This window comes from Trachurus trachurus (genome assembly GCF_905171665.1).
Source record: "Trachurus trachurus genome assembly, chromosome: 7".
NCBI classification, from domain to species: domain Eukaryota; kingdom Metazoa; phylum Chordata; class Actinopteri; order Carangiformes; family Carangidae; genus Trachurus; species Trachurus trachurus.
Genome location: NC_139901.1, coordinates 17,182,117 through 17,209,912, shown reverse-complemented (window position 1 = coordinate 17,209,912; position 27,796 = coordinate 17,182,117). Strand labels below are relative to the sequence as shown.

General features: G+C 39.5%; 1 protein-coding gene across 1 annotated transcript in view; it reads left to right on the top strand.

Moving 5' to 3' along the window:
- Positions 1-27,796, top strand: part of casz1 (castor zinc finger 1) — a 166,671-nt gene that overhangs the window by 9,089 nt on the left and 129,786 nt on the right. Inside the window, exon 3 of the mRNA XM_083976137.1 lies at positions 22,020-22,106. The gene's annotated coding sequence lies outside the window, so the exon portion shown is untranslated. The remainder of the gene's footprint in view (positions 1-22,019; positions 22,107-27,796) is intronic.

Here is a 27,796-nt window from a genome sequence, read left to right as displayed (position 1 = left end):
CTGTGATTTGCTGGCTGTACTACAGTGACTGTGGAAGTGGCAGAGTGATCCGCTGTGGATGATGCATGACTTTTCCCGCTACTTAACGCACCTTAATACTGCGAGTATGTGCAGTCCTCTGTTTAAGCTGTGCTTTCAGCAGCATCAGACTCTGACTGTCATAACAACTGTTTTGACCTGCGCAGCACAGGTTGCACATGAATAGATGAAATGTTGACCTCCTCCACCCTCTACAGATACTCGCATCCCGTGAAAGCCCCCTGAGGTCTTTCACAGCGATTCCCCAGGGCAGTTTCCCTGTTTTCACTTTAGATTTGTGGTCGAAAAGCAGCTGAATACATTCAGTTAACTCTGCCTCACAGTATGTGATGCTTATTATTGAAGCTCATTTATACACACAGGCCTGAGAAATAAAACACTAGTACCTAAGTTACTTCTTGATTTTTCTGGTAAGACATGTTTCACAATACAAAACACAAAACAACCATTTCTTTTTATAAGATCTCCTTGAAAGAAACATATTTCACTGACCATAGTTTTTTTTTTTTTTAATTTGAATAATGGAGCTTTATAATGAATTATAATTGAAACTGCCTTTTTAACACTGAATAATTACGGTTGATGAATATGAATAATTTTTATTGAACGGCCGCTGAATTGCGATAGTGAGACAAGAGTCAGTGTATTTTAATTGTCTGAGCATTGCAATGTTTTAACATTTTTAATGTTTTTCAGCTGCAGTGGATTTGTTAAAAAATGTCTTCATATTAAAAAAAAGAATGTTGTAATCTCCAAGTCAGCATACTCAGTAACAGCATATTTCTTTAAATAATACGCACAACGCAAGTTGATTGACAAATATTGTTGCAAAGTTAATGACACAAGAGAGGGATTTGATTGATCAAGTGGATGACTGATCATAAAAGTGCAGTCAATATTTGGCTGTAGCTTAATTTCCAGTGTGCCAGGATGTCTGAGATGTATGGCTAGACACTCAGGAAAGTCAAAACACATATTTACACTTAAGTCTCTTGAGCATGATGATACTGTCTCTATTTGAATATACAGTAAATCATATCCCATGATGCTAAAATGAACAGTCTTAGAGTATTTATTCAGAAGGAGCAAAGGGTATTGGTTAAAGCTGACCAATTTTAGAGTAGTTGGGATGAAAATCTCCCTCTAATTACTGTACTGTGTGGATCCTTTGGTCCCAGTCCCTCTGCTGCAAATGATGGTATTAAAAAGTCTCTTTTATTTATAGAAATAAAATTTTAGCTTCAGAGACAATAGGCTAGTTCTGTTTTACGGTACAGCAGACTTTATCTTTTTAATAAAAATTCCTGACTTGGTGAAAGTTTAATTAATAAGGGACTTAAAGCTACGGGAATGAGCAAGGGAGTTGGGTCTTTAAGGGGGTACTTATTTTTCCATCTGGGCTATCCTCCAAAAAAACTGTCAATTAGTGTGTTAAGCTGAAGAGACAAAAAACGTCATTAGTTCTTGCAAAAAGAATAATGGGTTTTAAAGGTTTTGCTTTAGAGGAAGGCCAAAAGCACGAGAGTGAGTCTTATGTATTTTCATTTATTTCCTGCAATTATAAAAGTTTGAAGGAAGGCTGTATTGTTCTGAGGTGCATGATTGAGGAAGCAGACTGTGTACGTTAATTGTGTGAGATACAGGAACTGTCCAGCGAAACTAGTGACATTTGCTGCAATGCATACAATGTATTATTGTTCATTGTATAGTTTGAAGCAGTGATGCTGTTGTTGATGATGTATTGCATCCTCTTTTTTTGGACAACAAACAGATGCTCCTGTACACTCAGTACAGTGTGTGATTGTGTATGTACTTATATGTACACTATATACTGGATTTGCTTATGCTTTTCCCCAACTGCTTTGGCAAAGTCCCTCACCTGCTGTGTACAGTGCACTCACAGAAATTAAATACCAACAGAAAACTCTTGATTTGGAGTAAGTACTTGATTCACAATATGCCATGGTGTTACATGTGGCTCTTCATTTTTCTTTCCTAGTTAATAATTTCTACTCTGGATAGTAATTAGTGTCATCACTGAAGAAGAAAGCTTTACGCTGGACTGGTTTTCACTGGATGCCATAGTTGACATGTGACAGATGGATTGTTTGATTATCCAGTGGAGAAGATAGGGATTTGCCAACCTCTGTGTAGCGTTGAGCACAGAATACAACAGGCGATTTATTTTTTAATCTAGGACAAATAACTAAACAAAACTATGCAAAACAAGATTTAGTACAGGATCCAACAGTTGGTCTTGAATCCCCCATTCATGATCCAATTTTTAATTCTATCGTTCAATAGTTGAATAAATGGATTACATATTTCACAAACCTACTGTACACATTTAAAAAAAAAGTTTAGTGTAAATTAAAAACATAATTCTAGACAAACATGCAAATGAACTCGCCTTAACCTTTGGATTCTGCTCTTTTGAAGTCTGTATTTGTGCCAAGTTACAGTGTTAACACATAAATCCTAATTCATCTCAGCAGTATGGCTCCTTCACATTAAAGTGCAAGTCAATGTGTCGTCAGTGTGTTAGACCATCTACAGCATTAAGTGTAAAATGTATTTCACCTTGAAGAAATACTTAGTAACTGTGATAAGGTAACCTGTGAATGAGTAGGATTCTTTTGTAATGAACTTCCTGCCCTGCAGATGACCATCTGAAGGGTTTTTTATGGCAGAAAGTGTGACAGTGGTGCTTAGATGAGGCTTACATAACTGGTCTTATTGCAAGGGTTTCAGGCGCTGAGCCCAAAATATGTCATTGACTTGTGCCACACACAACAGGAGATGGCTTTTGCATCACAGTGTGAGTGCTAGTAAATGATTGGTTACAGGAGATCCTCCAATAAATTAATTGTTTCCACTTCATGGTTAAGTATGTGCTACTCTTCCAAATCGAGTGCTGGTACTTGGTTATTACACTTTAATAGCTTGCTTGCCAAACTAACGATATATTACTCCATGTGCTGGCTCAGATCAGAGAAGATGAATTGGCTATTAATTAGAGTTGCACTGAGAGGGCACAGGGGAGAGACTACTCATAGCCTTGCAATCAGTGTCAACGGGGGCCCTTTTCTGACTGGGACAGCCAGGGCAGGCCCAGGTCACTGAGTCTTATCACGAAAACCGTTGAATCTGGTAGAAGAAGCAACATCAAACATGGCCACCATCTTGTTGAGTCAAACAAAGGACAAGAGAGTTTAACATTGAGCAGCTGCAATCTCATCGTTGTAGTCAGGGTTGCGGGGCAGAGTGGCAGAGATGCGTGGGAGCTTGTTTGGCTCCGTGCGGTTCCTTAACAAAAGCCTCACGTCCGAAGGACTTTGAATTAGAAAGTTATGGAGGAAATATTTGACGGGCTGAGATGATTTGTGGGGAATATTATTGTTTGGCTCACTTTTCTTGTGCAGCCTCTGAATTAGCCCTTTTATCACAATTAATTAAGCTTGCCTATAGGAGATGTTCCATCTTGAGCTCATCCACACAGGATAAATAAGTCAAAGCAGCAGGATATATGTCCTTTTATTGGCTGACTTGATCTCGGAAGCATCTGTAGTGAGGGGGGGGGGGCTGTCTCTGTGGTGCGACTTTGTGTGGAAGAGTCTTCGCCATCACTCACTTTGAATGCGTCTTTTATGACTCGTTTTGTTAAAAACCTCTTTTTTTAATGCAAGGTATCAGGAGTTATGGCCTGTCTATGCAAATTAGGAAATTTTGACAGTTTGTTATTCATGTCATCGCCTTTTTAAACACTTAAAGGCAATAAATTTCACCATGACAGGCTGCTCCGAAATTGCCACTAAATATTATTAAATATTTTAACAAGTTCCTTGTAAATATGCCTTAAATGTTTGAACGATGGGCAGGAAGAAAAATGGCTTTGCATCAACTTATTAGAGGCTATAAAAGTGGCAGTGATTTATCATTGAAGTGAAGCAACTCAGGCCACCTTTTTTTTTGTTTTGCTTATTCTTCTCTCCGCTTGCTTTGTCCTGATGAGCACATTAAAGAGAGAAGCGTCATGTTAAAAGCCTGCAGTTTCACAAGTCATGAAAACGTTAGCAGCAGATACTGTTTTACCTGCGGTCCTTGAAAGAAAGAGCGATTAACGGCAACAGATTTTAAAGTTTTAAAGCTTCTCGTACCCATTTACAGTTTTACATTTTGTCAGATCACAGGCCGTAACGGAGTGTGTTTATCAAGAAATCCACTTGATGTAATGATGCATAGATTTGGTTTGATGGAGGTTGCAGGTAAAGATAGCGTTTATTTTACTAACATAACTTTGTTCTGACATTAAAATGACCCTATTTTGTAGGTTCAAGTTCAAATCTGAATATTCTTGGGACTCTGACACACTTTGTGCAAATGTTACCTGTCACTGCCTGCCACATGACCCGACACACAGTAATGCCTCTGTCCTGCAACACTGATCAGCAGATAGCTTGTCATTCCTCAGTACAGTATCTCCCAGCCTCTGTGCCGCTGTATTACCACAGTGATGGTGTTGGTTTGACAGGAACTGTAACAAAATTCTGTGCATTGTGCTGATGTGAAATAATCAATCATCTTTTTCTGTTAATGTTTCAGATTGGATGTGAAGCCTTTGATCTCTTTAATTACAAAGTCAAACTACAAAGAGAAGCTCAACTGTCTAAAAATAGTTTGAGATGTGACACAGTCTTGCGGTCTGTGGTGCACCTTTCCATTTGGTTAGGGCTGCGAATTTAGCATCAAGTCGGGGTCATTCAGAGTACCATGTTGTGTTGCTGAGGATTTATGTTTTACGCTGGCAATACTTGAGATTCCTTCATCAGCCACATTTGGGCTTTAAAATTCAGAAGTCAACCTTTTTCCTGGCTAGCCTATCATTTTGTGACTTAAAGTGGCTTCTTAATTTATTGCACTTCAATTACCATTAAATCCAACTTCTTTATTAACTCTTCAGAGGGCAAATGGTGTTGGCCAGCAAATGCAAGAGAAATAAAAAAAAAAGTATACAGAAAATTACGAGACAAAAGACATTCAATGAAAACATTGTTATAATCAAAACTGCTGACTGCGCAGTTACGTCAACCGGTTGTATTATGCAGTCACATGATGAAAGAGCTTTAAAATAAGCATTTAGACTCTTGTTTGTCTAATTCACACATTCTCTGCAGACCTGACTGATACCTGTTATTTTACATGTGTTAGAAGCTCCTTTTTGTCCTCAGTGATGCACAGCAAGTGCAGGGGCAACAAGCTGGGTCTTGTTGATCAAAGGATGTAACATGTAATATATATACATACATCTTGGATATTGTTTTTTATTTTCTATGGTTCACAAACAATAAATATCACCTACTTAATATTACTTGTTATACATCAAACATGCTGGGACACTTTAGCTCTGGGATCTGATGAATAAGATTCTTTAGATCACCCTAGAGGTAATATACTGTAGCCTCACTCTGATCTGTTTGATGCTCATCATTACGTTGTGTCTGCTGTCTTTGCTCCTTCATGCTCCTTTGCAGATATTTTGTTATGAAGAAGGCAACCACGGGTCATGTAATCCACAGACCCCCTCACGGTTTTGGTTAGAAGCCACTACTGTATTCTACAAATCTCAGTGCTGTCTGTGCGCATCACTCTTACCGGTTAGTGTGACGTGACGGCTGCCATGTCAGCAACACGGCACATCTCTGCTCCCTCTCTCTGGAGCCCTCTGTGAGTTTTCCCTGGGGTTGGCAGAATACGAGTGCCCCCTTGTCTGACTGACTATAACCTTGCCACCAGCTTGTGTGTGTGTGTGTGTGTGAGCGTGTGCGTTTTGTTTTTTCCAACTATAAAGACTTGAACAATGATGACTCAAGCCACACAGAGCACACCTCAGGGAAAAGACAGTGGAAATAAAAATAACAAGTGGATTTTTGACTGCAGTCAGATGTGAGAGGAGGTATGCTGGCACTAGGCTAAAAGCCTGAGCAGATTCTGCCCCCCCCAGTTCATTAGATTAGGCTGTCTCGTGTTCAGGAAGCGCTGAAAGGCACTGCAGATTGTATCTGCACGAAATACTGTCCTTATGTCCATAGACAGTTACCAGTCCCTGTCTTTGAAATTCCAAAGTAGTTCTCAATCCAGTTAAGGCCTGATAGTGTGGTTGTCTCTTTGCAGCCCCCTGCTGAGGGCTCTTATTAGAAGGGTTAAGTACGAGGACGCCTTTGTTGGTATTTATGTGGTTGCTCATCGGCACACCGCACATGAATTTCTCTAAATTATTTATTTTCCTGACACCACCATATGGCGCTGTAACTTGTTTGTCTTGGAGCATACTGGAGAAATGCAAGAGCTAGACTGGATTACTTGTGTGTATACATGGGAGACCCTCTTCAAACAATGCCTGTTTTTTGTTATTTCTTTTGCTGGGTGGGCTCAGTTGATGCAATTGTGCGCAACTCTCTACAAGACTTGTCTTCTTGTCTACTTGAGAGCAAAGAGATAATAAACATAATTGGGCCAAAATGATGTTTCAAAGAGATGCGCAGAGCAGAGCCTGCCTCCAATGGTCGGCAGCGGATGGGGCAACTGAGCAAGAGGCTTGAAGGGCCCTGGAAAAATGGGGTCCTGATCTTCTTTGAAATGCCACAATTAATTGCTGTGCGTTGTCCCCAATGCAAGGATGATTAAATGTGCTCCTAAACTGCCCTGATTTGTGGGGGCACCTTGCCGATTTTATTTGCCACTGTTAACATTTTCATTCCTGCATTATGCATGGTGCTGTGGGGCAAGGAAGTGCTGCAAACAAATGGCCTGAGGGATCGGCGTAAACACAGCGTACCATGAGGGGGGAAGACTAACAGTCGAGCACCTCCTTCCTCAGCCAGTTCACTGACAAACTAGACATCCCCTCTGCAGCCTGCTGCAGCTGAGCAGAGCACTACAGCGTGGTTATCAATGTCACTTACCTTAGGTATTCAAAAATGTAAATGACCAGATATGTGTGGAATCTAAGGACAAGGTTGGCGTTTGATAAAATGGAATACACTTATCTGTATCTTTATTAATCAGCAATGAATGCACGTCTGATCGAATACTTCTGTCTAACTAATTGAATATGATTCCTCCTCCTTGAGCATGTATAGGCTGAGGTCACTTTCACTAGTTAATTCTGACAGCCAAAGCAATGTGGTGCTGGTTGCTTTGTGTTTAGGGATTTTAATTCCTCATTGCAATAATCAGTGACTGATGGAAGCCCTAGTGTTTTATGAAGGCATGCCAAATGACATGTGCTCCCTTTTGAACATGAAACACTCTGAGTAGAAATATGAATTTTCATATTAGAGCTATATTAACTCTCTGATTAGGATTTACTTGATCTGGGATCTTGGCTGTTAGAAGTGCAACGCTGCACACATGGCCTGCCCAAGTTGTCAGCTGTCATGGCATTGGCCCAGAGCCTTACACTTGGCAGGTCTCCACCCTCTCACCTCCAGCTGACAATGCAAATACAGGCAAAGGATGTGTAGCCACTGGACAGCTCTGTGTATGCTCATGTCGTTCCATATGGATACAAAAACTTGTATGTCTGGTGTAAGTTGATCATCAGCGATGGCCCATATCACCATGATGGTTTGCTGTTTTGATAGTGCAAAGCAGTTTTCCATTCTCTTCATACTTCATACTCTCTGGTGTTTGCCATATATGCATATGCCGTTTTTTTTTTTGAACCCAGTGCCTTACCATCCAAACACTCTGCATGGCATTAACAGTAACTAATGCACCAGGCGATGGAAAGAGGGCAGATATTGTTTTTTATGGCCTGACCTTTGAGGCATTATTATTTTTTTGATGAATAACTGTTTACTCTGAATGCGGGCATTAAACAAGTTTCCTTAAGGTTTGGAGTCATTGCCCTTGACAGAAACGGCAAAAACAAAAACATCTCATCCTGTACACAGGCAAAGTGAAGCGTGCTGTCAGCGGATATGGAAAGTCTGTTTTAGTGAACTGGAGAGTGGTGTTAAATAGGTGGCAACCAGTTCATTAGGATGCCTCTCAGAGCATGAAAAATGACCTTTTCCCTTGTAATTGTAGTCTGAGTTCATAGATAGTTGACTGGAACCAGAGCATACTGTATGTTAGCAAGGATCACTGGAAACAATTAGTATTGCGTCAGTTCTCGGTCGCAATGTCTTTACACCTTCTCGCTTCAATGCCAGTCCGATTTGATTTCATGTCACAGATTAGTTACACAAATTAAAAAAAAATCAAGTATTTACTTCATCAAATGCATCAAATTTCATCTAATTCATATTAAGTCTGAAAGAGTGGTTAAATAGTTCAAAACAAATATAAAAAGTGTTATCATATGATAGAGCTCTTGATATTCTGTACTTTTAGTTCATTTATGAAGAATTAACTGTGTGTATTTTTTCTAATTAAAATGTCATTTGGAATGCTACATAGATAATAATTTATTATGAACACAACAATCACGATCTTCACATTACATTGTACATTTATTTTGAGTTCATAGGCTATATCCATTATTTTCTTTTACAATGGACATATAACTCCTGAGAGTGCTAATGAATCTGTGTCTCTTCGAACTGATGTTATAAACCTTGAGTCTCTGGGGAGTGCAGTGTGACACTTGTGAAAAGCGTCAAAAATGTGTTAGTCAATATTTATGTACATCTTTAATTTTGCAGAGTATGTGCGTTCCCTTATTCAGCTTAGGTAATAACTAGGATACAACACTGAGATATGTAACAGCTCTGGATCACTTTACGTCTTTTGAGTCTTCATTGCTGTCATCAGAAATTTCTCCCTACTCTGTGGTGTTTTGATAAAGCAAATGTGGTTGAACAGAACAAATATTTAAGGTATCTGCAAATGTGATGCACATCTGTCAAACAGCCCAAGGGTGAAAACCAGCACATAACAAGGCAACAAATGCTGATCCGGGACTTCTCTGCGGCAAAATAAAATATGGCTCAAGTTTTCATTAAGGTGCTATTGATTAGCTTTTCCTGGCAATGAATTATGGACGACATTAAATAAAAGGGAAAATATTTTTATGACTTTGCTTAGGCCATGCCAGATTCCCCCTTTGCCTCTTGTATGCTCGCCCTGCTAGGCATTTTGTTTTCTCTCAAATTCTTGTGGCTTTTGTGCAACTCAGACCAAGTTAGAAAAAGTTAATTCACTCTGATTGACTTCCCCATTTTAGAGACATGTAAAACAAATAGCAATACAGACAGCAGAAAGGCCATTATAATATCCAGAATTAAAACTTCAATTTACTTCCTAACTTATCAGACCAATCTTTATCCCATTTGCTGCTCTTTTTGTCTATATCACTCAGTATATTGCATACTTCATAAAATGCCTGTGTGGGGTCTAAGCATGTGCTTACTTGTTTTCTGAATGCTCAAGGTTTTGGCCTGTATATGGGGATCATAAGTACCAGTATGTAGAGTTTGTCTATTGTGACCTTAAACGAGTGCTTTCTGAGTTTTGGTGTTAGTTACCTTGAGTGAAAAAACAGAAAGTCAGACTACAGCCCTTTCTACACACAAGTACTGCTGTGAGATGAGTGTTCTTATATATCTTACTGCACATCTTAGTAAATCTCGCTGCACTGCCATGTTATCAGTGATTTTATTAATAGCTTTTGCCTTTTACATTTGGACAAGCCTTCCTTGTGACCTTTATTGTCATGAGTAAACAGTTGCTGAAGCACCGCCTCTGGTGGCCCGGAAGAATGAAATAAAACAACAAAATGAAATGAAAGAAAGAGTTGTTTTCATATAGTTTTGTTTCACATCAGCTTCATTGTAGTGCATGTGTCTTCCCCACAGACATGTGTTGGGTGGTAGTAGGTTGGGTTCTTTTCTTGATACAGGGAATCACGGGGTCACAAAGTCGCTAAAGTTGAGTCAAGGTCAAAAACTGAAATATTTTTCATAGCTCACCACATGTATTGTTTTCCTGGGAGAAACCCATGGAGGAGGAACATATTTCATCCTTCTTTCAGTTATACACACCCACGTCAGAAGAGCAACAGTCATTTTTACTCTGCGTATCTTGGCATCAGTTCTGTCTTCACTCTGTACAACTGCAATATACCGACTGTTTGGGTTGAACACTTTTATTAGAATAATTGCGTCTCTGTACAGTAAATAATAGCTCAACCTGTCTGTCCTGTTGCGTGTACCGAAACACATTTTGTCTTCCTCACGCATAATTTGTCTGTTTTCTGGAAAGTTGCAGGGCCAGTTTTCTCAGCTAGAACATATTGTTCCTGCTACCACCTTTTATCCGGATCTGTGACTCATAAACATGTGTTTGGTAAAAACGCATTTGCAAAATATCCAGATTTTGTCATTTTCGAGTCATTGTGAAAACCGATTGAAATGCCCTTAGTCATATGAGATCTGAGATATATTTACTATTATTAGTGTATTAGATACTATTTCATGAGCAATTTTCCGTAAGCAAAAGCGTTTAAGCCCTCATGAATTTGTCTACCAGGTTAACCCAGGCCAGATTTTAAAAGAAAAGCCTTATCTTCTACATGGAGCCATTTTTAGAGGCATGTCTGAGCATTCCACACATACTGTATGCTTGGTTTCAGAAGACACACAAGACATACAAAAGTATGTTCTTGGCATTTATATCATAAAAGAAAAAAAAAAGAGTCTTAGACTGTGTTTTTAGAGAATTGCAGCCACACCTACAGTACAGGTTATTACAGTACATGCTGATGCGTTCTTATGAAAGTATGTACTTTTTTCTGTAATATCGCCCCGGTCACAGGGTTGTATGGATTATAAACATACCACACTTCAAAAGCTTAACATTCTGTTCCCATTTGAAGTAGTCAAACTAGTCATTGTGAACTGAGCATAGGTGGAAAAAGTGCTTTTTCATTGATCAAATGGAAAATATGTATGTTTTTTTCTTTTAATCATTCATTTCTTCCCTGATAACATAGACAATGCTCAGGGTTTCCCCCAGAAAACTTGTTAAGCCCGGTGGTAGGGTGGCACCAGCGGCCTATCCGCGGCCCATCGCTGGGCCACCGGTGCCCAAGCATGTTTTTTTGTGACCCTGACCATTGACTGATGGCAGGGCCCTGTAGGTAACAGATTAATTAATGGAGCAGTAGCATTTATAAGGTGTGATTCCATAAGGCCTTATGATCAATGTTAAAAGTTGACTGGAAATTTGAAAATATTATCATAAACATCTGTTATTATAAGACATTTATGTAACATATTTAAACACCAGCTATAGCAGAGTCTTACAGAAAGGCACTCTTGAAATGCTGTTCAATAACCACATAAATAAATAAATAATAATTATTATAATTATAAAATAATATTTAAATAAATAGCATCAACTGTTTGCATTAAAAACTAAAAAGAACAACTGCCTGGTGTCTCCTTTAGCTTTATTTCTCAGATTTTATTTTGTTTATTCTCCGAGATTTTTTACATCTGGAGCATAGACTGTAAAAGATTTGGAGTCACGTAATGACGTACCACGCTCTTTTTTCAGTCAGTCGTCATGGAAACGTGACACTCGCGGATTTACTGTTTGGACCAGAGAAAACAAACGTGTGTGATCGCGAACTTTACGAGCTTAAAAATGAAACAATGGATCATTTTCACATCAGGTCAAAGCCCCGCGGCTCACAGGAGTCCAGAGCTCTGACGCTGCAGGGGACGACGTGCTACCAGCTACCAGCTAACAGCTAACAGCTACCAGCTACCAGCTACCAGCTGCAGCAGCTGACTGACTCTTGGAGCCGTGGCTCGGCTCACGTTAACGTGGACTCGGTGCGTTTCTCTCGGTCAGCTGGTGAAGCATCATAGATGCGGTCTGAGGAGCATGATGTCCGTGACGTGTCCCGTTATGCGCAACGAAGTTGTGACGTTATCAGGTGATGAAAAAGACACCTGATCACGTGTTTATGGAGTATAAAAACTGATTTTAAAAAATTAATAAACGATGCTTAGCCTGGCGGGGGGGCAAGTAAGGCCTGGCGGCCCGCCAGGCTTATAATACACTGGGGGAAACCCTGAATGCTGTATTGAGGTTTTGCCGTTTTTGGCATTGAGGATGCTTTAGTGTACAGTAACGCCTGCAGTGAAACTTCACCCCACCTTCTCATATGTCTCTTTTCTACTGGAATATTTTTGGAGCAAGAATTTGAATTTACACGCTATGGCACAAAATACATGGGTGTCTGATTTTTTTCAGCAGTAGTTGTTTGGGTGGAGGCAGGGGGCTGGAGGTTAAAGGAGCCCAGCCCTGGAATACACACCTGCAGGGATAAGTACTGGTATGTCTCATGGCCAATCTGACTGTGAAGCGCTTAGTTGTACCTGAGTGTTGCATGTGGATAGTTGGCAGTTCAATTAAAAAGCCCTCTGCAGAGCTGTGTGATTGCGTAATCATCATGTAGTTGTAATCTCATAGTTTTACAACAGTGAGCTACATGCATTTTATATAAATGTATATACAGTAATATGTACACTGGCACTGGTAAGAAGAAAAAAAGAGCAACACTCATGACCTTAGATTTTGGTCTAATACTTTTTTTTAAAGCTGTATTTAACACAGTCCTCAATTCAGTCACAAAGCACAATTTACCGCATTACTGATGTCACTGCTGAAGAGTACAAACTCACTGAATTAAATGTTTTTAAACAGATGGCAATTTTATTGTTTCAGCCAATTTACAAGGTAAAAGGCTTTGAAATCTGACTTTCGCAGAACATTAAGTTGCCAAATAATGACAATCAAGGAATGACAAGTCTGGTATAAAGCTGCAGAGGATAGTTAATAGAAATTGTTTTTGATGTGACAGTGCTTTATAAAGGAACATGATGACTGCTCGCTTCTCTTCAGTGTTCAGACTGCAGGCACTTAGTGCGCCAGGTGTTTTGCCCAAGATTTTTCCACAAGACAAATGGAAAAGTGCCATATCCTTTAAACATCCCATTAATATGTCTTATAAGACTCAACACAACTGAGCTCCAAAAGCTCAATTTTATTACAGTTTCTTGTCTTTGTCAGGCATAGCTTCCAGTTTACGTTTTCAGGTAATTATAGCGTTGTGCACACTAGAGTGGCACAAATTAGCACTTTGGGGGAAGTATCAGTTGGCTGGATGCCCATCATTGCCTGTATGGCCTGGACATGATAAACACACACGCACAAATACCTGTAACAGGCCCCCAAAGTGTGTGTCAACATTTTAATGGAGGATGTGTCATGGCTCTGTTTGACTTCGGTTCAAGACTGAATAAAAACAGACTGTTAAAGGACAGTGTTTTCATGAAAACTAAGAGTGTCATGATTTTATATAACAATCTGGTGCTTTCACGATAGCAAGAAAAACTAGATGTGAGACACAGCTGCACTCATCCACATTATCGTGGACAAGCTCTAAACAGAGATAATGTCAAAGGATGTTCTGACCTAAACCCTTTGGGTCAAGTATCTTTTCAAGTAGCAGGGCTCCAGACTAACTTTTTTTTCTAGGAGCACAGTAGCCCCTAACTTCGAATTTTAGGAGCACAAGCAGACAATTTAGGGGTGCACACTGTAAATTGACTTGCAAAACAAATATTCACATTTCCTTGTCATGAAGACTTACACACATTGGTCTGACACCGGTAATGATTCCAGATATTTCGAGTCGCCCCCTTCTACATTTTACCAGTGTTAAAAAAAGACACATTTACTGATTGAACATGTGCAAGTAGACCAAAAAATTACTTGCTCTGTCTCACATTTTAGGGGCAAAATGCCCCCATCTAGGGACAGTCTGGAGCCCTGAGTAGCGTACAGTACCTGTTTTTTTTTTAAAGCGATATTGCCTGGTTTGTAATGGATGAACTGAACAAAAAACAAATTATTCCAGTAAATAATAGAGTGAGAGTCCACCTCATGAAAGGCAGAGTCGGGGCTGAGTCTTTTGCCTGTGCATGTGCCTAATGTGTGAAGAATCATGAGAGAGGTTTGATGTGGTCCGAAGAGTTTTTCTACCACACATGCCATGAAAGAGAACTTATGGCTGCACTGTGTCCTCTGACAGCTGACGCTCGTGGTAGGAAGTACAGAATAGAGAGCAGCAATTCCTGCTTATTACATGTGGAATTTCCTCCCAGCTGATTGAAGTATCAGCATATTGATGCCACATTCCCTCCCACAAGAGCCCAGAGTTTTAATAATTTGCAGAATGAAGGGGGCAGATGAGAGGCTATCAAAGTCACTGACATTTGTTTAATCTCTGACGCACTGCCGTTCACTAAGTTTGCTAGAATAAGAAAACAGTTTATAATTTTTCCACTAAAAACAGTGTGGAAATCAAACAAACTGAAGCCGCATAAGACAGTCGGCATTAATGTACACTGTGTACTGGTATGTATTCACTGTACAGTAATCAATACGTGCCAAGGAATACTATATGTACGTTTACAGTATGTTCATGTAGAGGACAAATAACAATAAGTAATCTCATGTCATTTAGCTGTTCTATGCAAAGTTAATGTAATCCTCTAATGTTTAGTGTAACGCATCAATCATGCAAAAATCTATTGTTGCATTAGCCTTGAAAGAACAATAATAATAAAAATGCTATAATGGTTTTAGCTTCCTTTCCATAAATCATGCTTGGAGGCTGGGGAGGGGGCATCTTAACTTGCCATTTCAGCTCATCTGAGCAGTTGAAAGGATGCTGAATACTGATATGATATTGAACAATAACTAGAGCTGCAGTTGGTCACATTCAACCTGAAGTGGTTTGAAATACTGCACGACACAGTCGCCGCTTCTACCCGAAGTTGACCCAACACCTTCTACCAAGACATAAAGCAGTTTTCTGTTCAATAGCCACTCAACAAGAGGCGTAAATCAACAGTAAATGCATAAAAACAGTGCATAGTGGAAGATTTAGTGTAACACTGCAAATCCTTTTAAACAAATATTAAAATAAGACCCAAATCAGCCACAACGCTATTTAACAGGTCACACTCACTTCAGTTTTGAGCTTGCTGGCAGTAGCTGACAAACTGTCTGAATTTACATCGATATTAACATTTGATTAATAACACAACTTTCACTCTCAAGACTGCTTATGTTCTAAGTGTATAAGTCTGTGATGTATGAACAAAGTGCAAATAGAATCAAGACATGATTGGAGCACATTGTTCTTTCCAGTGGTTAAACAGCCCATTAGGATACATATATGAATGTAAACGCGCTATAGTTAAGCAGATCTCTTGTTCACTAGTGGATCATTATGGAAGCAGTTATGTAGTCCAACACATATACTGTATGTATAGACTGAACTGCTGAAGAGCATGGCTTTCAGAATTGATAAGTGGAAGTGCATTCCATGTGGTTTCAACCTGGGACCTTTACAAGTGCTTGTCAGAATAGTGCTCAGAGTACTGCCTGAAGAGGCTTTTCGATTTCACAGAGAATACACTCTCACCAGAAAGTGGGTGGAGAAGATAATTCTACAAAAGAGAGAGAGAGAGAGAGAGAGAGAGAAAAAAGAAAACTACAGCATTAATAAACCTTTTTAGTCGGCATAATCATTCATTTTGAACTTAAACTGAACAGAGCAACAAAACAAATCATTTTTGGGGAAAGAATACATGTATTTTAATGCCCTCAAGCAAAACTAATTAAAGACGACACCTCATTTGCATAAATAAGCATTATAATTTGCATGCATGCACAAGGGAATAGAGTCAGAAAAGAAAGCAATATTTTGCAGTCTGCTAATTTCATTTTATTCAGGATTTAAGCTTAATAAAGATTCATTTTGGAGGGGAATGGAAAATAATCAAAGGGGAAATTTGAACTATCTCCAAAGATGCAGCAGCCTTCTATTCAAAGGGCTCTTTCCGAGTCACCAGATGACTCCTAATCTGGAGTGGCACTTCCTGGCCCAGCTCCAACACCAACTCCTTGAAAGGTAAAAAAATTTTAGAGCCCAATTTATTAGTATGCAGTTCTGGCATCGGGTAGAGAATTAATGGCGGTGACTGATAATGACTGTAATCGTGGCACAAATGGGGTGTTGAAATAGCAAACAACGGGCACAAGGCATGTAATGGGGATTTTATTAATTACCCGAGGTCCCTAGCATGAGCAGTCTCCAGGATTTACTGTGGCCATGCCAGCCGGTCGAGGAGGGGTTGGCCAGCCTAATCTGACAATGAAAGGGTCACTACAGAGACTGCAGTGTGGGCAAAAGGGAGGAACACGGCATGCTGCTGCACTTGCTTCAAATCTGCTTCACAGTATCATGAGAGTTGCCAGTATTGAAAAGATGAGAGAGGTTGTATTAATGTGGCTTATTTATTGAGGGGATAGGAGTGTATTGAACATTGGAATCATTAGTGCTTTTCACTGAATTGTTACTAAGAGCTGGACTCTAGCAAAACATGGCAAATTGGCTCATCCAGCACTTGTTTCGTCAAATAAGAATTAAAAATAAGACAATTTGGATAAATGACACACTATATAACTTTATCAAAAAAAAAGTTATATACAACTAAATAATCCTCCTCTATCTCTTTGTTGGCTATAAGAAATCAACATATGGTAGCACTGCCAGGTAGGATAGCCCATTCACACATCAACTCATCAACAAGAGAGGATTGATTAAAAGTCCTTTTTATTACTCACTGCATCCTTAATGGACGCTAGACTTTCAAAATGGAAGAAACAATTAGAGTTTTACTGCTTTGTGGGCACTACTGATTTATATAAATCACTGCACGGGTGTAAATTTTCCAATAAAAGACTCAGCCACTCCTAGCATACATAATCAACATGTCCACACTTAGTACACACTCTAGACTCGCACAATCTCTTTAAATTGGTAGGACTCAACAGTCACACCAATTCAACCCCACTCAATCAACAGATTGGGTGCGCGTGGTGGAATTTTCTATAGTTTCTATGTGATTACCAGTACTAATCATACCCAGTGCTTTAGACCCAAAAAGATATGTCCCAAGCATGGTTTTGACACTTAATGTTTCAATGCTGTATGAGGACGAAATGGGAGTTTTCTTTAGTTTTTTTTTCTGAGGGCAGTTACTACCTGGAGTGGTTTCCAGAATTAGTTTGGTGCACCCAGGCTTGTGAGAGCACTGGCAATGCATCAGATGAGGAGAAATATTGAGATCTGTTCCTTAAGTTATGGTAGTTTTTCTGGGTGATGTGGTCACTGTAATACCCTCAGCAGATAGAGCCATGCTGAGGAAATCTATCCTTGGAATATCAGATAACCACTCTCTGTATAGGCTTGAAAGGTTGCTGTAAAAGGTTTGAAGTTTTTATCCTCACTTAGAAAGCCGCTGTCGTCAGGTTGCATTCATGTCAGCTACATTAGATTCTAATGGGGAAAAGTTTTTTATTGGGGGAAAAAGGGTATTTAAACCATCTCAACCAAGTCAAAAATCCGGCTTCAGCATGGTCTACACATACTGTATGCTGTCTATGCTGCTCAGTGATGTTGAGAACCACTGATTCATTTAAAAATGACTAAATTGGATGTGTTGTTCCCGTTTGAAGAAAGAAACTTAAAAAAAAAAACTTGATGTTAAAAGATTCGGTGGTAATAATGGACCTGTCATTTATCCATCCATCTTTGTCTCTGATATTTTAACACAGCGACATGAACAGACAAAAGTCATATTTAGCACGTCTCCAAATTCTTGTTTTCCCTGTTTCATCTGTCACAGTTACACACGCCCTGAAACTAGACTGCTGGATTTTATGGCGCAAAATTGAACCAACGGTTGCTTGAAGACACTGAAATTATGAATGAAGCCAATTCATAAATTCTAGCAGTAATTACATGAGCAGGGTGGTACAGACACAGGTTAAGGGTTAAGCTTTGTCTGTGTCCACATTGTAGCCTGACGACCCTGAAAACATAAGTTTATGAATGAGATCGATAACATGATTTTCAACGAAAGTGAAAGAAATCAGAAAAAGCCAGCTGCACACCTGCCCTGCCTTTTCGCTGAAGTCACATTGCGTGACAAAGGTGTGTGCATATCGTACAGTATATTTCTCTCATCCTCATGCCCAAGGGCAACTGTTGGTAACTTAACCTTAGAAAATCTCACCATTCAGGTTCAGATTTTCAATTTTTTGTCATGCAGTTGCTTTATGAACTTGCTTTGTGATGCTTTATGTTTGACACAGAGCTCAAAGCAAAGATGTCTTTTTTATTTGACAATCTAAAAATCAATATCCGTAAATTATTTTAACCATAACTTGAGTTATCTGTCTGGGTAGTGGTTGGCCACTGATTGTCAAGGCTATTTATAGGGGGGAAACAAAAAAACACAAGTTAACAGGGATAGAAAAGTGTCAACACTTCATGAAAACATTGTATTTATTTTGTAAAGTTTTCCTGCGAAAGAAACTCATTTCTTTAATTTTCATCATAGCCTTAATATCCCCTTGTCAGAGGTCTTCATGTAGGCTCAGCATCTACAGTCACTGAACGGTTAACACATTTGAGCTCCTGTGATTACTGTTTTATCACCAAAATCAAAATATGCACTTTTTCAGAACCTTCTTTCATTCACATGTTCCGACAAGGCTTCCACAAGTGGCTTGGCCCTGGGTGATGTTTATAGTATTACTGTGTACCTTAGTGTATCTTGTTTTCACTTAAATATTGTTTTTCAAGGGGACTGCAGAAAAAACTCACTACATGAAAACACAAGTGAGAGACGCACAAGAAAACTGAATGGAATGCGAAACTGATAAGCAAACACTTGTTTTATGCAACATCCCTCCACCTCCTTTCTTACTCCTCTACATTATTAGGTCTTGCATATATTAATGTTGTGCACACATTTAATCTCAGACCGAGGTCCATATATGTATAAAGCAAGACTTATCTCTGTCAGAAACATGGGTCTTTCCTATCCTTAACCCCCCAAATCCAGACATACACTGTATTCTAATAAATTAGTTTTACCTATTTATTTTGTCTTGACTGTTCCAGATGCAGTCATCACTGTAATGGAAAATACCAGTCAAAAACCACAAAGCACATACCCCATTTACTTGTGAAATACTCATCTTCCTGAAGCTTTGTGTTTTACCTCAAGTACCTGTTCAATGGGTGTGTACATTTTTGTCAAGTTGTGAGGTCATGTGTGAAAAATGTATTGAAAAACAGTCATGCCGTAACGTATCAAAACCTGTTTTTTACGTAATGATCGAGATATTTTAAAAATCAGTGCCATCTCAACAAACGCACAATGAACGTTCCTCTCGGCTCTTGTTTGTTTTTGTTCCTCCTCTCAAACTGTCTCTGAGGTGAAAGGGAGAGACTTTGAAACTAAAGTTGGCAACATTCCTTGGCAGTGACACACACACACACACACACACAGAAGTATCACCTTATTGCTCACTTTGCGAACACATTAAAAAGCACAGAGCTGAACCAGATGTTCAAGTTCTGATCTGTAAGCAGATAGCACATATAGAGTGTAACCATATATCACCTGAAGAGACTCTTTTTCCTAAAGTTATTTTTCTGTTTGTTTTAGTTCCTGCTGGTCTGTGCACTTCTTCTCACATATATTGTATGTTTTTCACTCCAACAATGGATATAGAATGTTGAGTTAATGTGGCTATAACTGCAAATAGTAAACGCCAAACTTTGTTGATGATGTAAAATCTCTGATACAGATTTCTTTTCCCTTAAATAAGCTTCCCAACATTGTGTATACATTTTACAAATGTAATTTCAAAAGATATAGTTATCAGCAATAGACCTAAAAACACTCATGTCCTATTTCTTACTCCAACCCACTGTGAACAAGTTCCACACTCGTCGGAAGCAGCAGTCCCGTGGGTGTGGAGATTCCTCCGTGTTCCAGAGGTGTCTCAGACAACGTGTTGCCTCACCTGGTCCTGTGTTTACCTCAGATGGTAGGATTAGGGAGCAGCCATGTGGAAGATATGACTCTAATCCACTGTGCCTTTACTTGGCATTCAGACACAGTCCTCTGCAACACTTCCGCTCGTCTAAAGGTAGAGCGACACCCTAAAGGAATGCGAGAAATATCAAGCACAGTTTGGTGAGGGAGGGTCGCAGGTGGACTGTTTGTGGATGACTGTGAAGGAGTGCGATGATACGGTCTCACAGTGATTCTCAAACAGTCATCAACCAGTTGATAGATTGAACTGCGCAAGCCACATCATCATATATGATCCATAGAAGGGATTACTGTATGTGAGCTCCAGATCTGTGCTTGGTCTCTGCCAAACATACTCCCATGTTCCTTTTTTCATTTTACAATTCAATGAATATAGATGTATGTTTTCATTTCATTTTCTTTAGGAGTTGTGGAAGTTGTGTGCAGAATGACTTATCCTGCAGGGACTATGTTACTGTGGGTATGCTATGTTTGTAGGATCTAATGTTGTTTTTCCAATGTCAAATACATCAGATTATTTTTTTCTTTGGTAATTTTTGGTTAAATGTGCCTTTTTCTTTGTTGTGAAAGTCATTGAAGACTCGAAACTTGCGACAAAAAAAAGAAGTTAGACATAGGTGCAGGATTCTTGGCGCTTACCTCAACATTTTATATAAGTAAATGAGAAAATGAACTTGGAGGTTTATAGTATTTTCTGTCTGGTCGCCTGCCAACGTGTCTCTTTGATCTTTGAAAGTTAAAAGTTCTCAGATTTCAAATAAAGTTTTTTTTAATTTTCTTAATGTTGAGAGAAGGCAGTGAGTAAAATCTTGCTAATAAAATAGTGAGATATTTCATAACTCAATTAGTGTATAATAAAGACAAATCTCAAGAGGCCAAACTACTGACCTTTGATAGTTTAGTTTGATAAGAGATAAAGTTCCACACAAGGCAAGGGCATGGTCAAATCTATAAATTATTATGCATATCATTTACATTGTCCTTATTTGCTGTGCTGGGAGTTTACAGCTTCATTTCGTGTGTTTTTGGTCAGAGGACTTGGCCTTGATGTGGTAACCACATCACCACCTCCATCACAAAAGGGGGGGAAGCAAAACTCTTATTTATCCATTGTGCTGATAATTAAGCCGCTCTCATTAGTGACATAATTGGAAATGTAATTAGCAATAGTAATAATTATTGCGTTTAATACCTTTTCTCCTTAGTTATCAGGCTCATTCAAACTGGTAATTAGCAGTCAGAAGAATTCATACTTTTGTCCTAATTCATTTTGGTCAACAATTATTTCTCTGGTATTTTGCATCAATAAACCATTACCACATTCATTCAGATTTTTCAGTAAACATATAAACATTGTGCTCGCCCACTTTTTAAAACAGGAAAACTTGTACTGCTCTATCTTCTTTCTTTTTTTTTTTTTTTTTTTACTCTATCTAGGGGTCTAGGAAGACTCTAAAGGAAATGTTTTCTTGATTTTGAGAAAAACAAGCAACTTTATATAACAATTCCCGACTTCTTTTCCCTCTGCTTTTGCCAGCTGCAGCCAGAATGTGAGATTCTCCTTTGGTCAACCTGGATGAAAGACAGTGTCAGGATGCTTTGCCCCTGTCTCAACTTGACCCTCTACATCAATCTGCTTGCACAGAGAAGCTGCATTTTCTCTGAAAATGATGTTCTCACATCAAGAGTTTCATTGTAAAAGTGACATTACCAACGTTCATATGCACACAGTACATTTAAACTTAATAACTGTAACTCTGCATGAAAGTACAGAGATTTTTTGTGAGTCGGAGATTTGTGTGACTTTGTGTGACTTACTTTGAAGATTCATACACTTACATCCATCCGAACTGTTATTGGTCAAATCGGCAATGGCATCTATGGTGCAATCTGGCCAAATCCTTGGTGCTTTAAATCTCTTATTTCAAAGAAACTGTATGTGATGGTAAACAGCTGTTTTATGTTTATCTACAGAAATCAGATGGCAGTAGAGTGAGCATCGGCCAGAGGCGATAACTCCTCAGCGGATTCAGCTTCAGCACAGATCGTTCAACAGGAAAAGTGAGTCTTCTAAAACTTATATTTGAGAAGCACCTTATTGTACATGCTAAACAAATATTTGCTATATTAATTTAAAAACAATTGCGTTCAATAACTAAGGCAGTAATGACATATATAGTGAAGCTGGATTTGTTTTCCATCATTGAGAGATCAAAGTTAAGTGATTTGTAAGACAGTTGTGTGAAACAGGATTTCACAGTTATTATATATTTTTCTTTTTCTGTCATTGGAAAACAAATTATTGGATCGCTGACTTTACTTTAAGAAAACACAAATTGTGGCCTGTAAATGTTCAGTATTGATGTCTGTGCTCCATGTTGAAGTTGCACCTCTGTTTCATGGAACAACTTAATTGTCTCAAACATGCACGCAAGCAGCACGCACGAGTCATGATACCCCAAGGCCTAGATTAATTAAGCTATGAAAACCCATGAGCAGAGAGCATTCAGCAGGTGCCTGTTTGCCATGGTATGGGACTTGTTTTTGGCAGTGGTGCAGTGGCTCATTATAAATCTATAATTAAGTTACAATTTTATTTGCTTTTTTTTAACATACTGTCATAGGGGATCAACATGGCTTAAACTCTGATTCTGTTAAGTGCACTCTTGGCTATATTGCTATTGTATCGTCTATTCTTCCCCAGGAATTATACTTTGACAAATATTTGAAAGGGAGGCTGAGAGTGATACTGTGCGTGTCACTCACTGGTTGTTATCCTGTTGCCTCCTACAGGTGTTCTTGTTTTCAACTTCCTGTTGAGGCAGAGCTCGGGATTCTTAAAATCTCTTGATTTGTTCTTAATCCAAAACAAGCTGATTTGCACCCTCCCCACTTCTCCCACCCTCCGTATTGCAGCACAAAAACAAACATTGCGCCCTCCTGCTGGCTGAAGGGATGGTCCTCAGAACCCCCACGGTTCAGCTCATCCCGTGTCGGGGCTTGTTGGCAACGCTAAGTGAATGCAATGAAGCGGCTCTCTCAGGGCAACGTCTGTTATTTTGAGTCACCTGCCAGCAAAGAGGGAGGGTGAGAGGCGCAGCAGGGGCCTGAAGGAGGGATGAGCCGGGCTGTGGGAGAGAATCCCTCCGCATACAGGGTGGTCGGGCTGAATGAGAGTCACCATCGCAGTGGTTACGTCTGCCAAGATCTCACAATGTGGCCTGGTGAGGAGCAGACTGGGCAGGAAATTGAGGTTAACAACATTGTTACATGTTAAAACAGGGCTCGGCTGTAAGCGTAGGATGTGGATTGTTGAAAGCGTATGTAGTCAGGCATGATATTTAGTAATAAAATCTGTCAAAATTTCTGTCAAAATCATCTTATCTTTTGTTCTTTGTAGATACAGTATTTTTAAGTACCCGACAGATCAAAAAGGCATTACAGTTATAATCAAGTTGTGCTGTGAAAAACTGTTCAGGTTATGTTGATTTTATGCTTTTAAGATCTTAGGCTTACTTAATTCTGACTAATTACCGTTTTTATGAAACAATCAGCATTTCTTAAAACTCATCAAACTGCTCTAAAGAAATGCTTCAAGTGCTGTTATCTGGGTAGAGCATTAAAGGATTGTTTCTTTTTTGTTTTTACAGTAGAGTTAAATCAGAATTTAACAAAACATCCCCAAACTGTCTTCAAGTGGAGCAACTAGTCAGCAGTTGTCAATATTATGATTGTTTTCACAGGTGCTAATTGCACATTACAGTGCAGGTCTTAGCACCGGTTTTCACAGCTCAGACCTTACGAGTGAATCTCGCCGCTTTCCTTTACTCTTTCCCCCACTGTGCTTTGCCCAGGGGAGAGACGCCTTCTACGTGTTGTAATAAGGGTAGCTGATATAATGAAGGTCATTGTAATCAGAGCTAATGTGCCAAGGAGTCAAGACACTGTAGCTTTATTTGCCAGTAAGGCCCGGCATTTGGTACCCATGGGGATCAGGCTGATAGTGTTATCTTTGCTAACCTGACTCTAATACAGGCCTTGCTCTGCTGTTTATGTCAGTGTCGGAGCTGAACTTTTCCCAGTGATCTCCTCCATGTGTGGATGGGCATGGATGGGGCTCCACTCCGCTCCATCCTGGTTAAATCCCATCCCTAGGTGTTTGGCTTCTCTCAGTTCACATACCGTATTTAGAGAGCAGCGCTGCCTCTCTCTGACTGTCTGACTCAGAAAACAGACTGGGCTTGCATAGGCTTCAATTGAATGTACTTGACATAGAAACATTACATTGGTGTCTGCTGAGGACTGGCTCGTAAGAGATGACCTCTAAATCTAATCCTGTCCCTCAGGATATGCAAATGTCCTCCGCTCAAATTTGATTTGTTTTTGTCAGTTCAGGACACAGCAGTTTGTTTACAACTGTTATCCAACACAGTGTAAAAAATGGGCGGTTCACATACACAGTTCTACTTTAATAAGACTTTTTTACAACCTTGCTCACCTGACTTTTTTTGATATTAGAGACTTGTACACATTTCTCTTAAGCTTTGGCATTTAAATAATTTTTTTCTCAGCTCATTATTATGTGTGGCAGGAGGATATATAAAGTCGGGCTCATTTGTCAAACTCAATAATTTACTGTAATTACTCTATTGAGATTATTTGCTAAATTGGTTAATAGAATCATGAAAAACATGTCAGGACGTCCATTCTGCATCTGCAGTTTCACAGATGTCATGGTCATAATTTTTCAGTCATGAGAATTTTACATCAAACGTCTGATAACCCATGTGTGACTGGATATTTATCAGGATCCATAAAATCAGAAACAAAACCCATCTCTAGTGGGGATCCATGGCAGAACTTGAAGGTTGATTATCATTTCTCTTATTTTTTTTTTTACACTTGCCTTTTTAACATGCCGCTCTCTGCAAGAAACATCAAAGGCCTTTTTTTTCCTATTCATCTCAGCACATCCAGGAAAAAAAGGCTACCCATATCTAACCCCATGCAAGTCCCCTGGTCCCATCATTCAAACTTCTTTGTGGCTTCCTAGAGGACCACGGTGAAATGATCTCTTTTGTTTCGCATCATTAGTTCCATCTGTTGTGCGAGCAGGCCTGTCTGTTCCGGAGCATGGCAACGTGATGGTCGCCAGGGGCGATTGGAGACGCTACCGTCCCGGTGGCTTGTGGCTCGACCTCCGCCACCACCATTGCCTCGTCCATGATCCCCATGACACTCTCGCACTCGCTTGACTGTTTTTACTTATTTATTCATACATCTGGGGAAAATAGATGCACACGTGCACTTCATATGCATGAAAGATGGTTAATTCAGTTGCTTTTTGAAGATGAGGATTTACAGGATGGTGTTATTTCTGTCTGTGTACACATCACTGTTACTCTGCAGCTTATAAAGTTGATGGCGAGAAAAACACAAGCAATTTTTAATCTTTTTAAATCAAATCACCCAATTTGTCGGTTTCCGGTTGTACGTCCACTTTGCTGAAAACAGGCTTTAATAGGTCAGATTTGTGTACTTATTTCCTATCAGTTGGGAGTAAATGATGCGCCAAACAGATGTAGCATTTTCTCTCAACAAGGAAATATTTTATTCATGATTTACATGAATGATAAATCTTCAGAAAGTCTTAGCGCTGATGGGCATACACAATTTAACATCTGTCTTCCTCAGAATAATTAATCACATACCAGAACACTTGGGACTCAGTGTTGGATTTTTCCTCTTACTTTGCTTGATCTAATTACTTCTTTAAAAGCAAAGCATTCTCCAAAGAAGACTCGGATGATAAACATAGCAGCCGCACGCTCCGTTAAAGAACAATCTTGAAGGAAAATCTTGTTGTTGTAAAGATTTCCTTTTAGCCTTATCACTGTGAAACCATGCAAACCCCACCATACCTAAGAGAGGGAATGTGGCCTTACGTTCTAATTATAATTCGTAATTCCCAAATGAATATTTCCATAATGTCTCCTGAGTGAATTGCTCTGGCCTTATCACCGTAGTGTGAATGTACAGCACAAGGGCATCTGTGTGCATGTCAATGCGGAGATCACCAGATCATTTTCATTGGAGATGGAGCCATCAAAGGTCATAGCCATCCAAATGACCTAACCTTGCAATGTAACACCTGGGTGTAAAAGTGGACTCATCCTATCTACTGGGATGGGTGTAATGTACCTCTAATGTATAAAGTGCGGAAATAAAATAAGAGTTATAGGTTGGTGGAAGAGGTTCAGTGTGGGCTGGAGAATACTGTAACTCTATAGGGTGAAATAGCTGTGTTGGTATCACCCGAGGTGACAGACTATTGCCAAAGTGCTGTATTTGTTGGAGCCATTATGAAATAGAGTCTGTAAAAAAGGGCAATATTCAGTTTGAATTGATTCCCGGAAAACACCAGAAGTGAATATGCTTTCATTTTGATAGTATTACGCTGGGCAAAATGTGTTGTGTCAGTTTCACCTCACCATTACTTTGCTCCATTAAGGCAAAACTGACTAATTTTATTTTTGCCCAGTCTATTTTCTGTGATAAAATGAAAATCTGAGAGCTTTATTAAGTCTGAGTGACACCTAAAGCTGAGAGCCAACAGGAAAATAAGTCATGTGGGATCTAGTTTCAGTTCATTTTTGCTCAATTCCCATCTCCTGATCAAATACTGCACTTTCCAGGAGGGCCCTAATGGGAGTGTCAAGTTCACAAAGGCCCTCTCTCTTCCTCTCACTCCATTACCTGATAACTGCACCGCTTTTGGCACTTATTTGCACAGTGCAGTTAAGCTACAGTAGGCTTGTGCTGCACATATTTGTAGCAGGTTGTAATTGAAGCTACATTGAAGCAATTTTATTAATTTCTGCAAATCTTCCCTGCATATGTTTCCAAGTTGCTGTGGGCACTAGCCCATCTCATTTTCTTTCTTATTTCAACTACTGTTTTTAGTGAAGCTTTTGAATGCTGCTTCTCTTTAAGCCAAGCAAACAAGACCACTGATTTCTTGGGTTTAGGGCCTTTCAAACAACCTTTCAATAAAACAAGCTCAACTGTGAGACATACAGGATCTCTCATGCTGGGCAGCCCCGCTGGAAATACCCTCCCTCCTGTTTCAAAGCCATCAGCTTTTGGTTCCCCCAGGAGACCCAGCATTATCCTGCAGGGTTTATTTAAACTTGTTGGGAAGGTCTTGCCTTTTTTCGTACAGTAGGTTATTTGACATTTGGGAGACCCTCACCCCATATGAAAGTGATTTTATCTGGCTTATTGATACAAATATACCGACTATAGGTGCCAGTTTGGTTTGACAGGTAACTGGTGACAGCTGGCGAGCTGCTGGGCAGGCCACACCAGCAGCTCGACAGTCAGTGGCGTAAGTGTACGATGATGGATGCTGAGATGTCTGGAAGGCCTGCTGTGTTTGCTAGACTTTTAGCACTCTGTGATTGTCAGTGACCTCAAAGGTGAGAGAAGCGGTGAGAGGGGGAAGGAGGAAGAAAAACAAATGAGTCAAGATGGCAAATGCATCATTTACAGCTTGAAACTGGAGTCGCTGATTTGTTTTTATTGGCATTTTCTCTTTTATCTCCCATATCTATCCACAGTAAAAGATTTGCCACTTAAATAAATACCATTTGACCGTTTCTAGCCTCAGTGTCACATATTTACATGTGGTACTTTCATTACTTTGTGTGGATAGTATATCTGTATTGCTGCTAAATTGTTTCACTCTATAG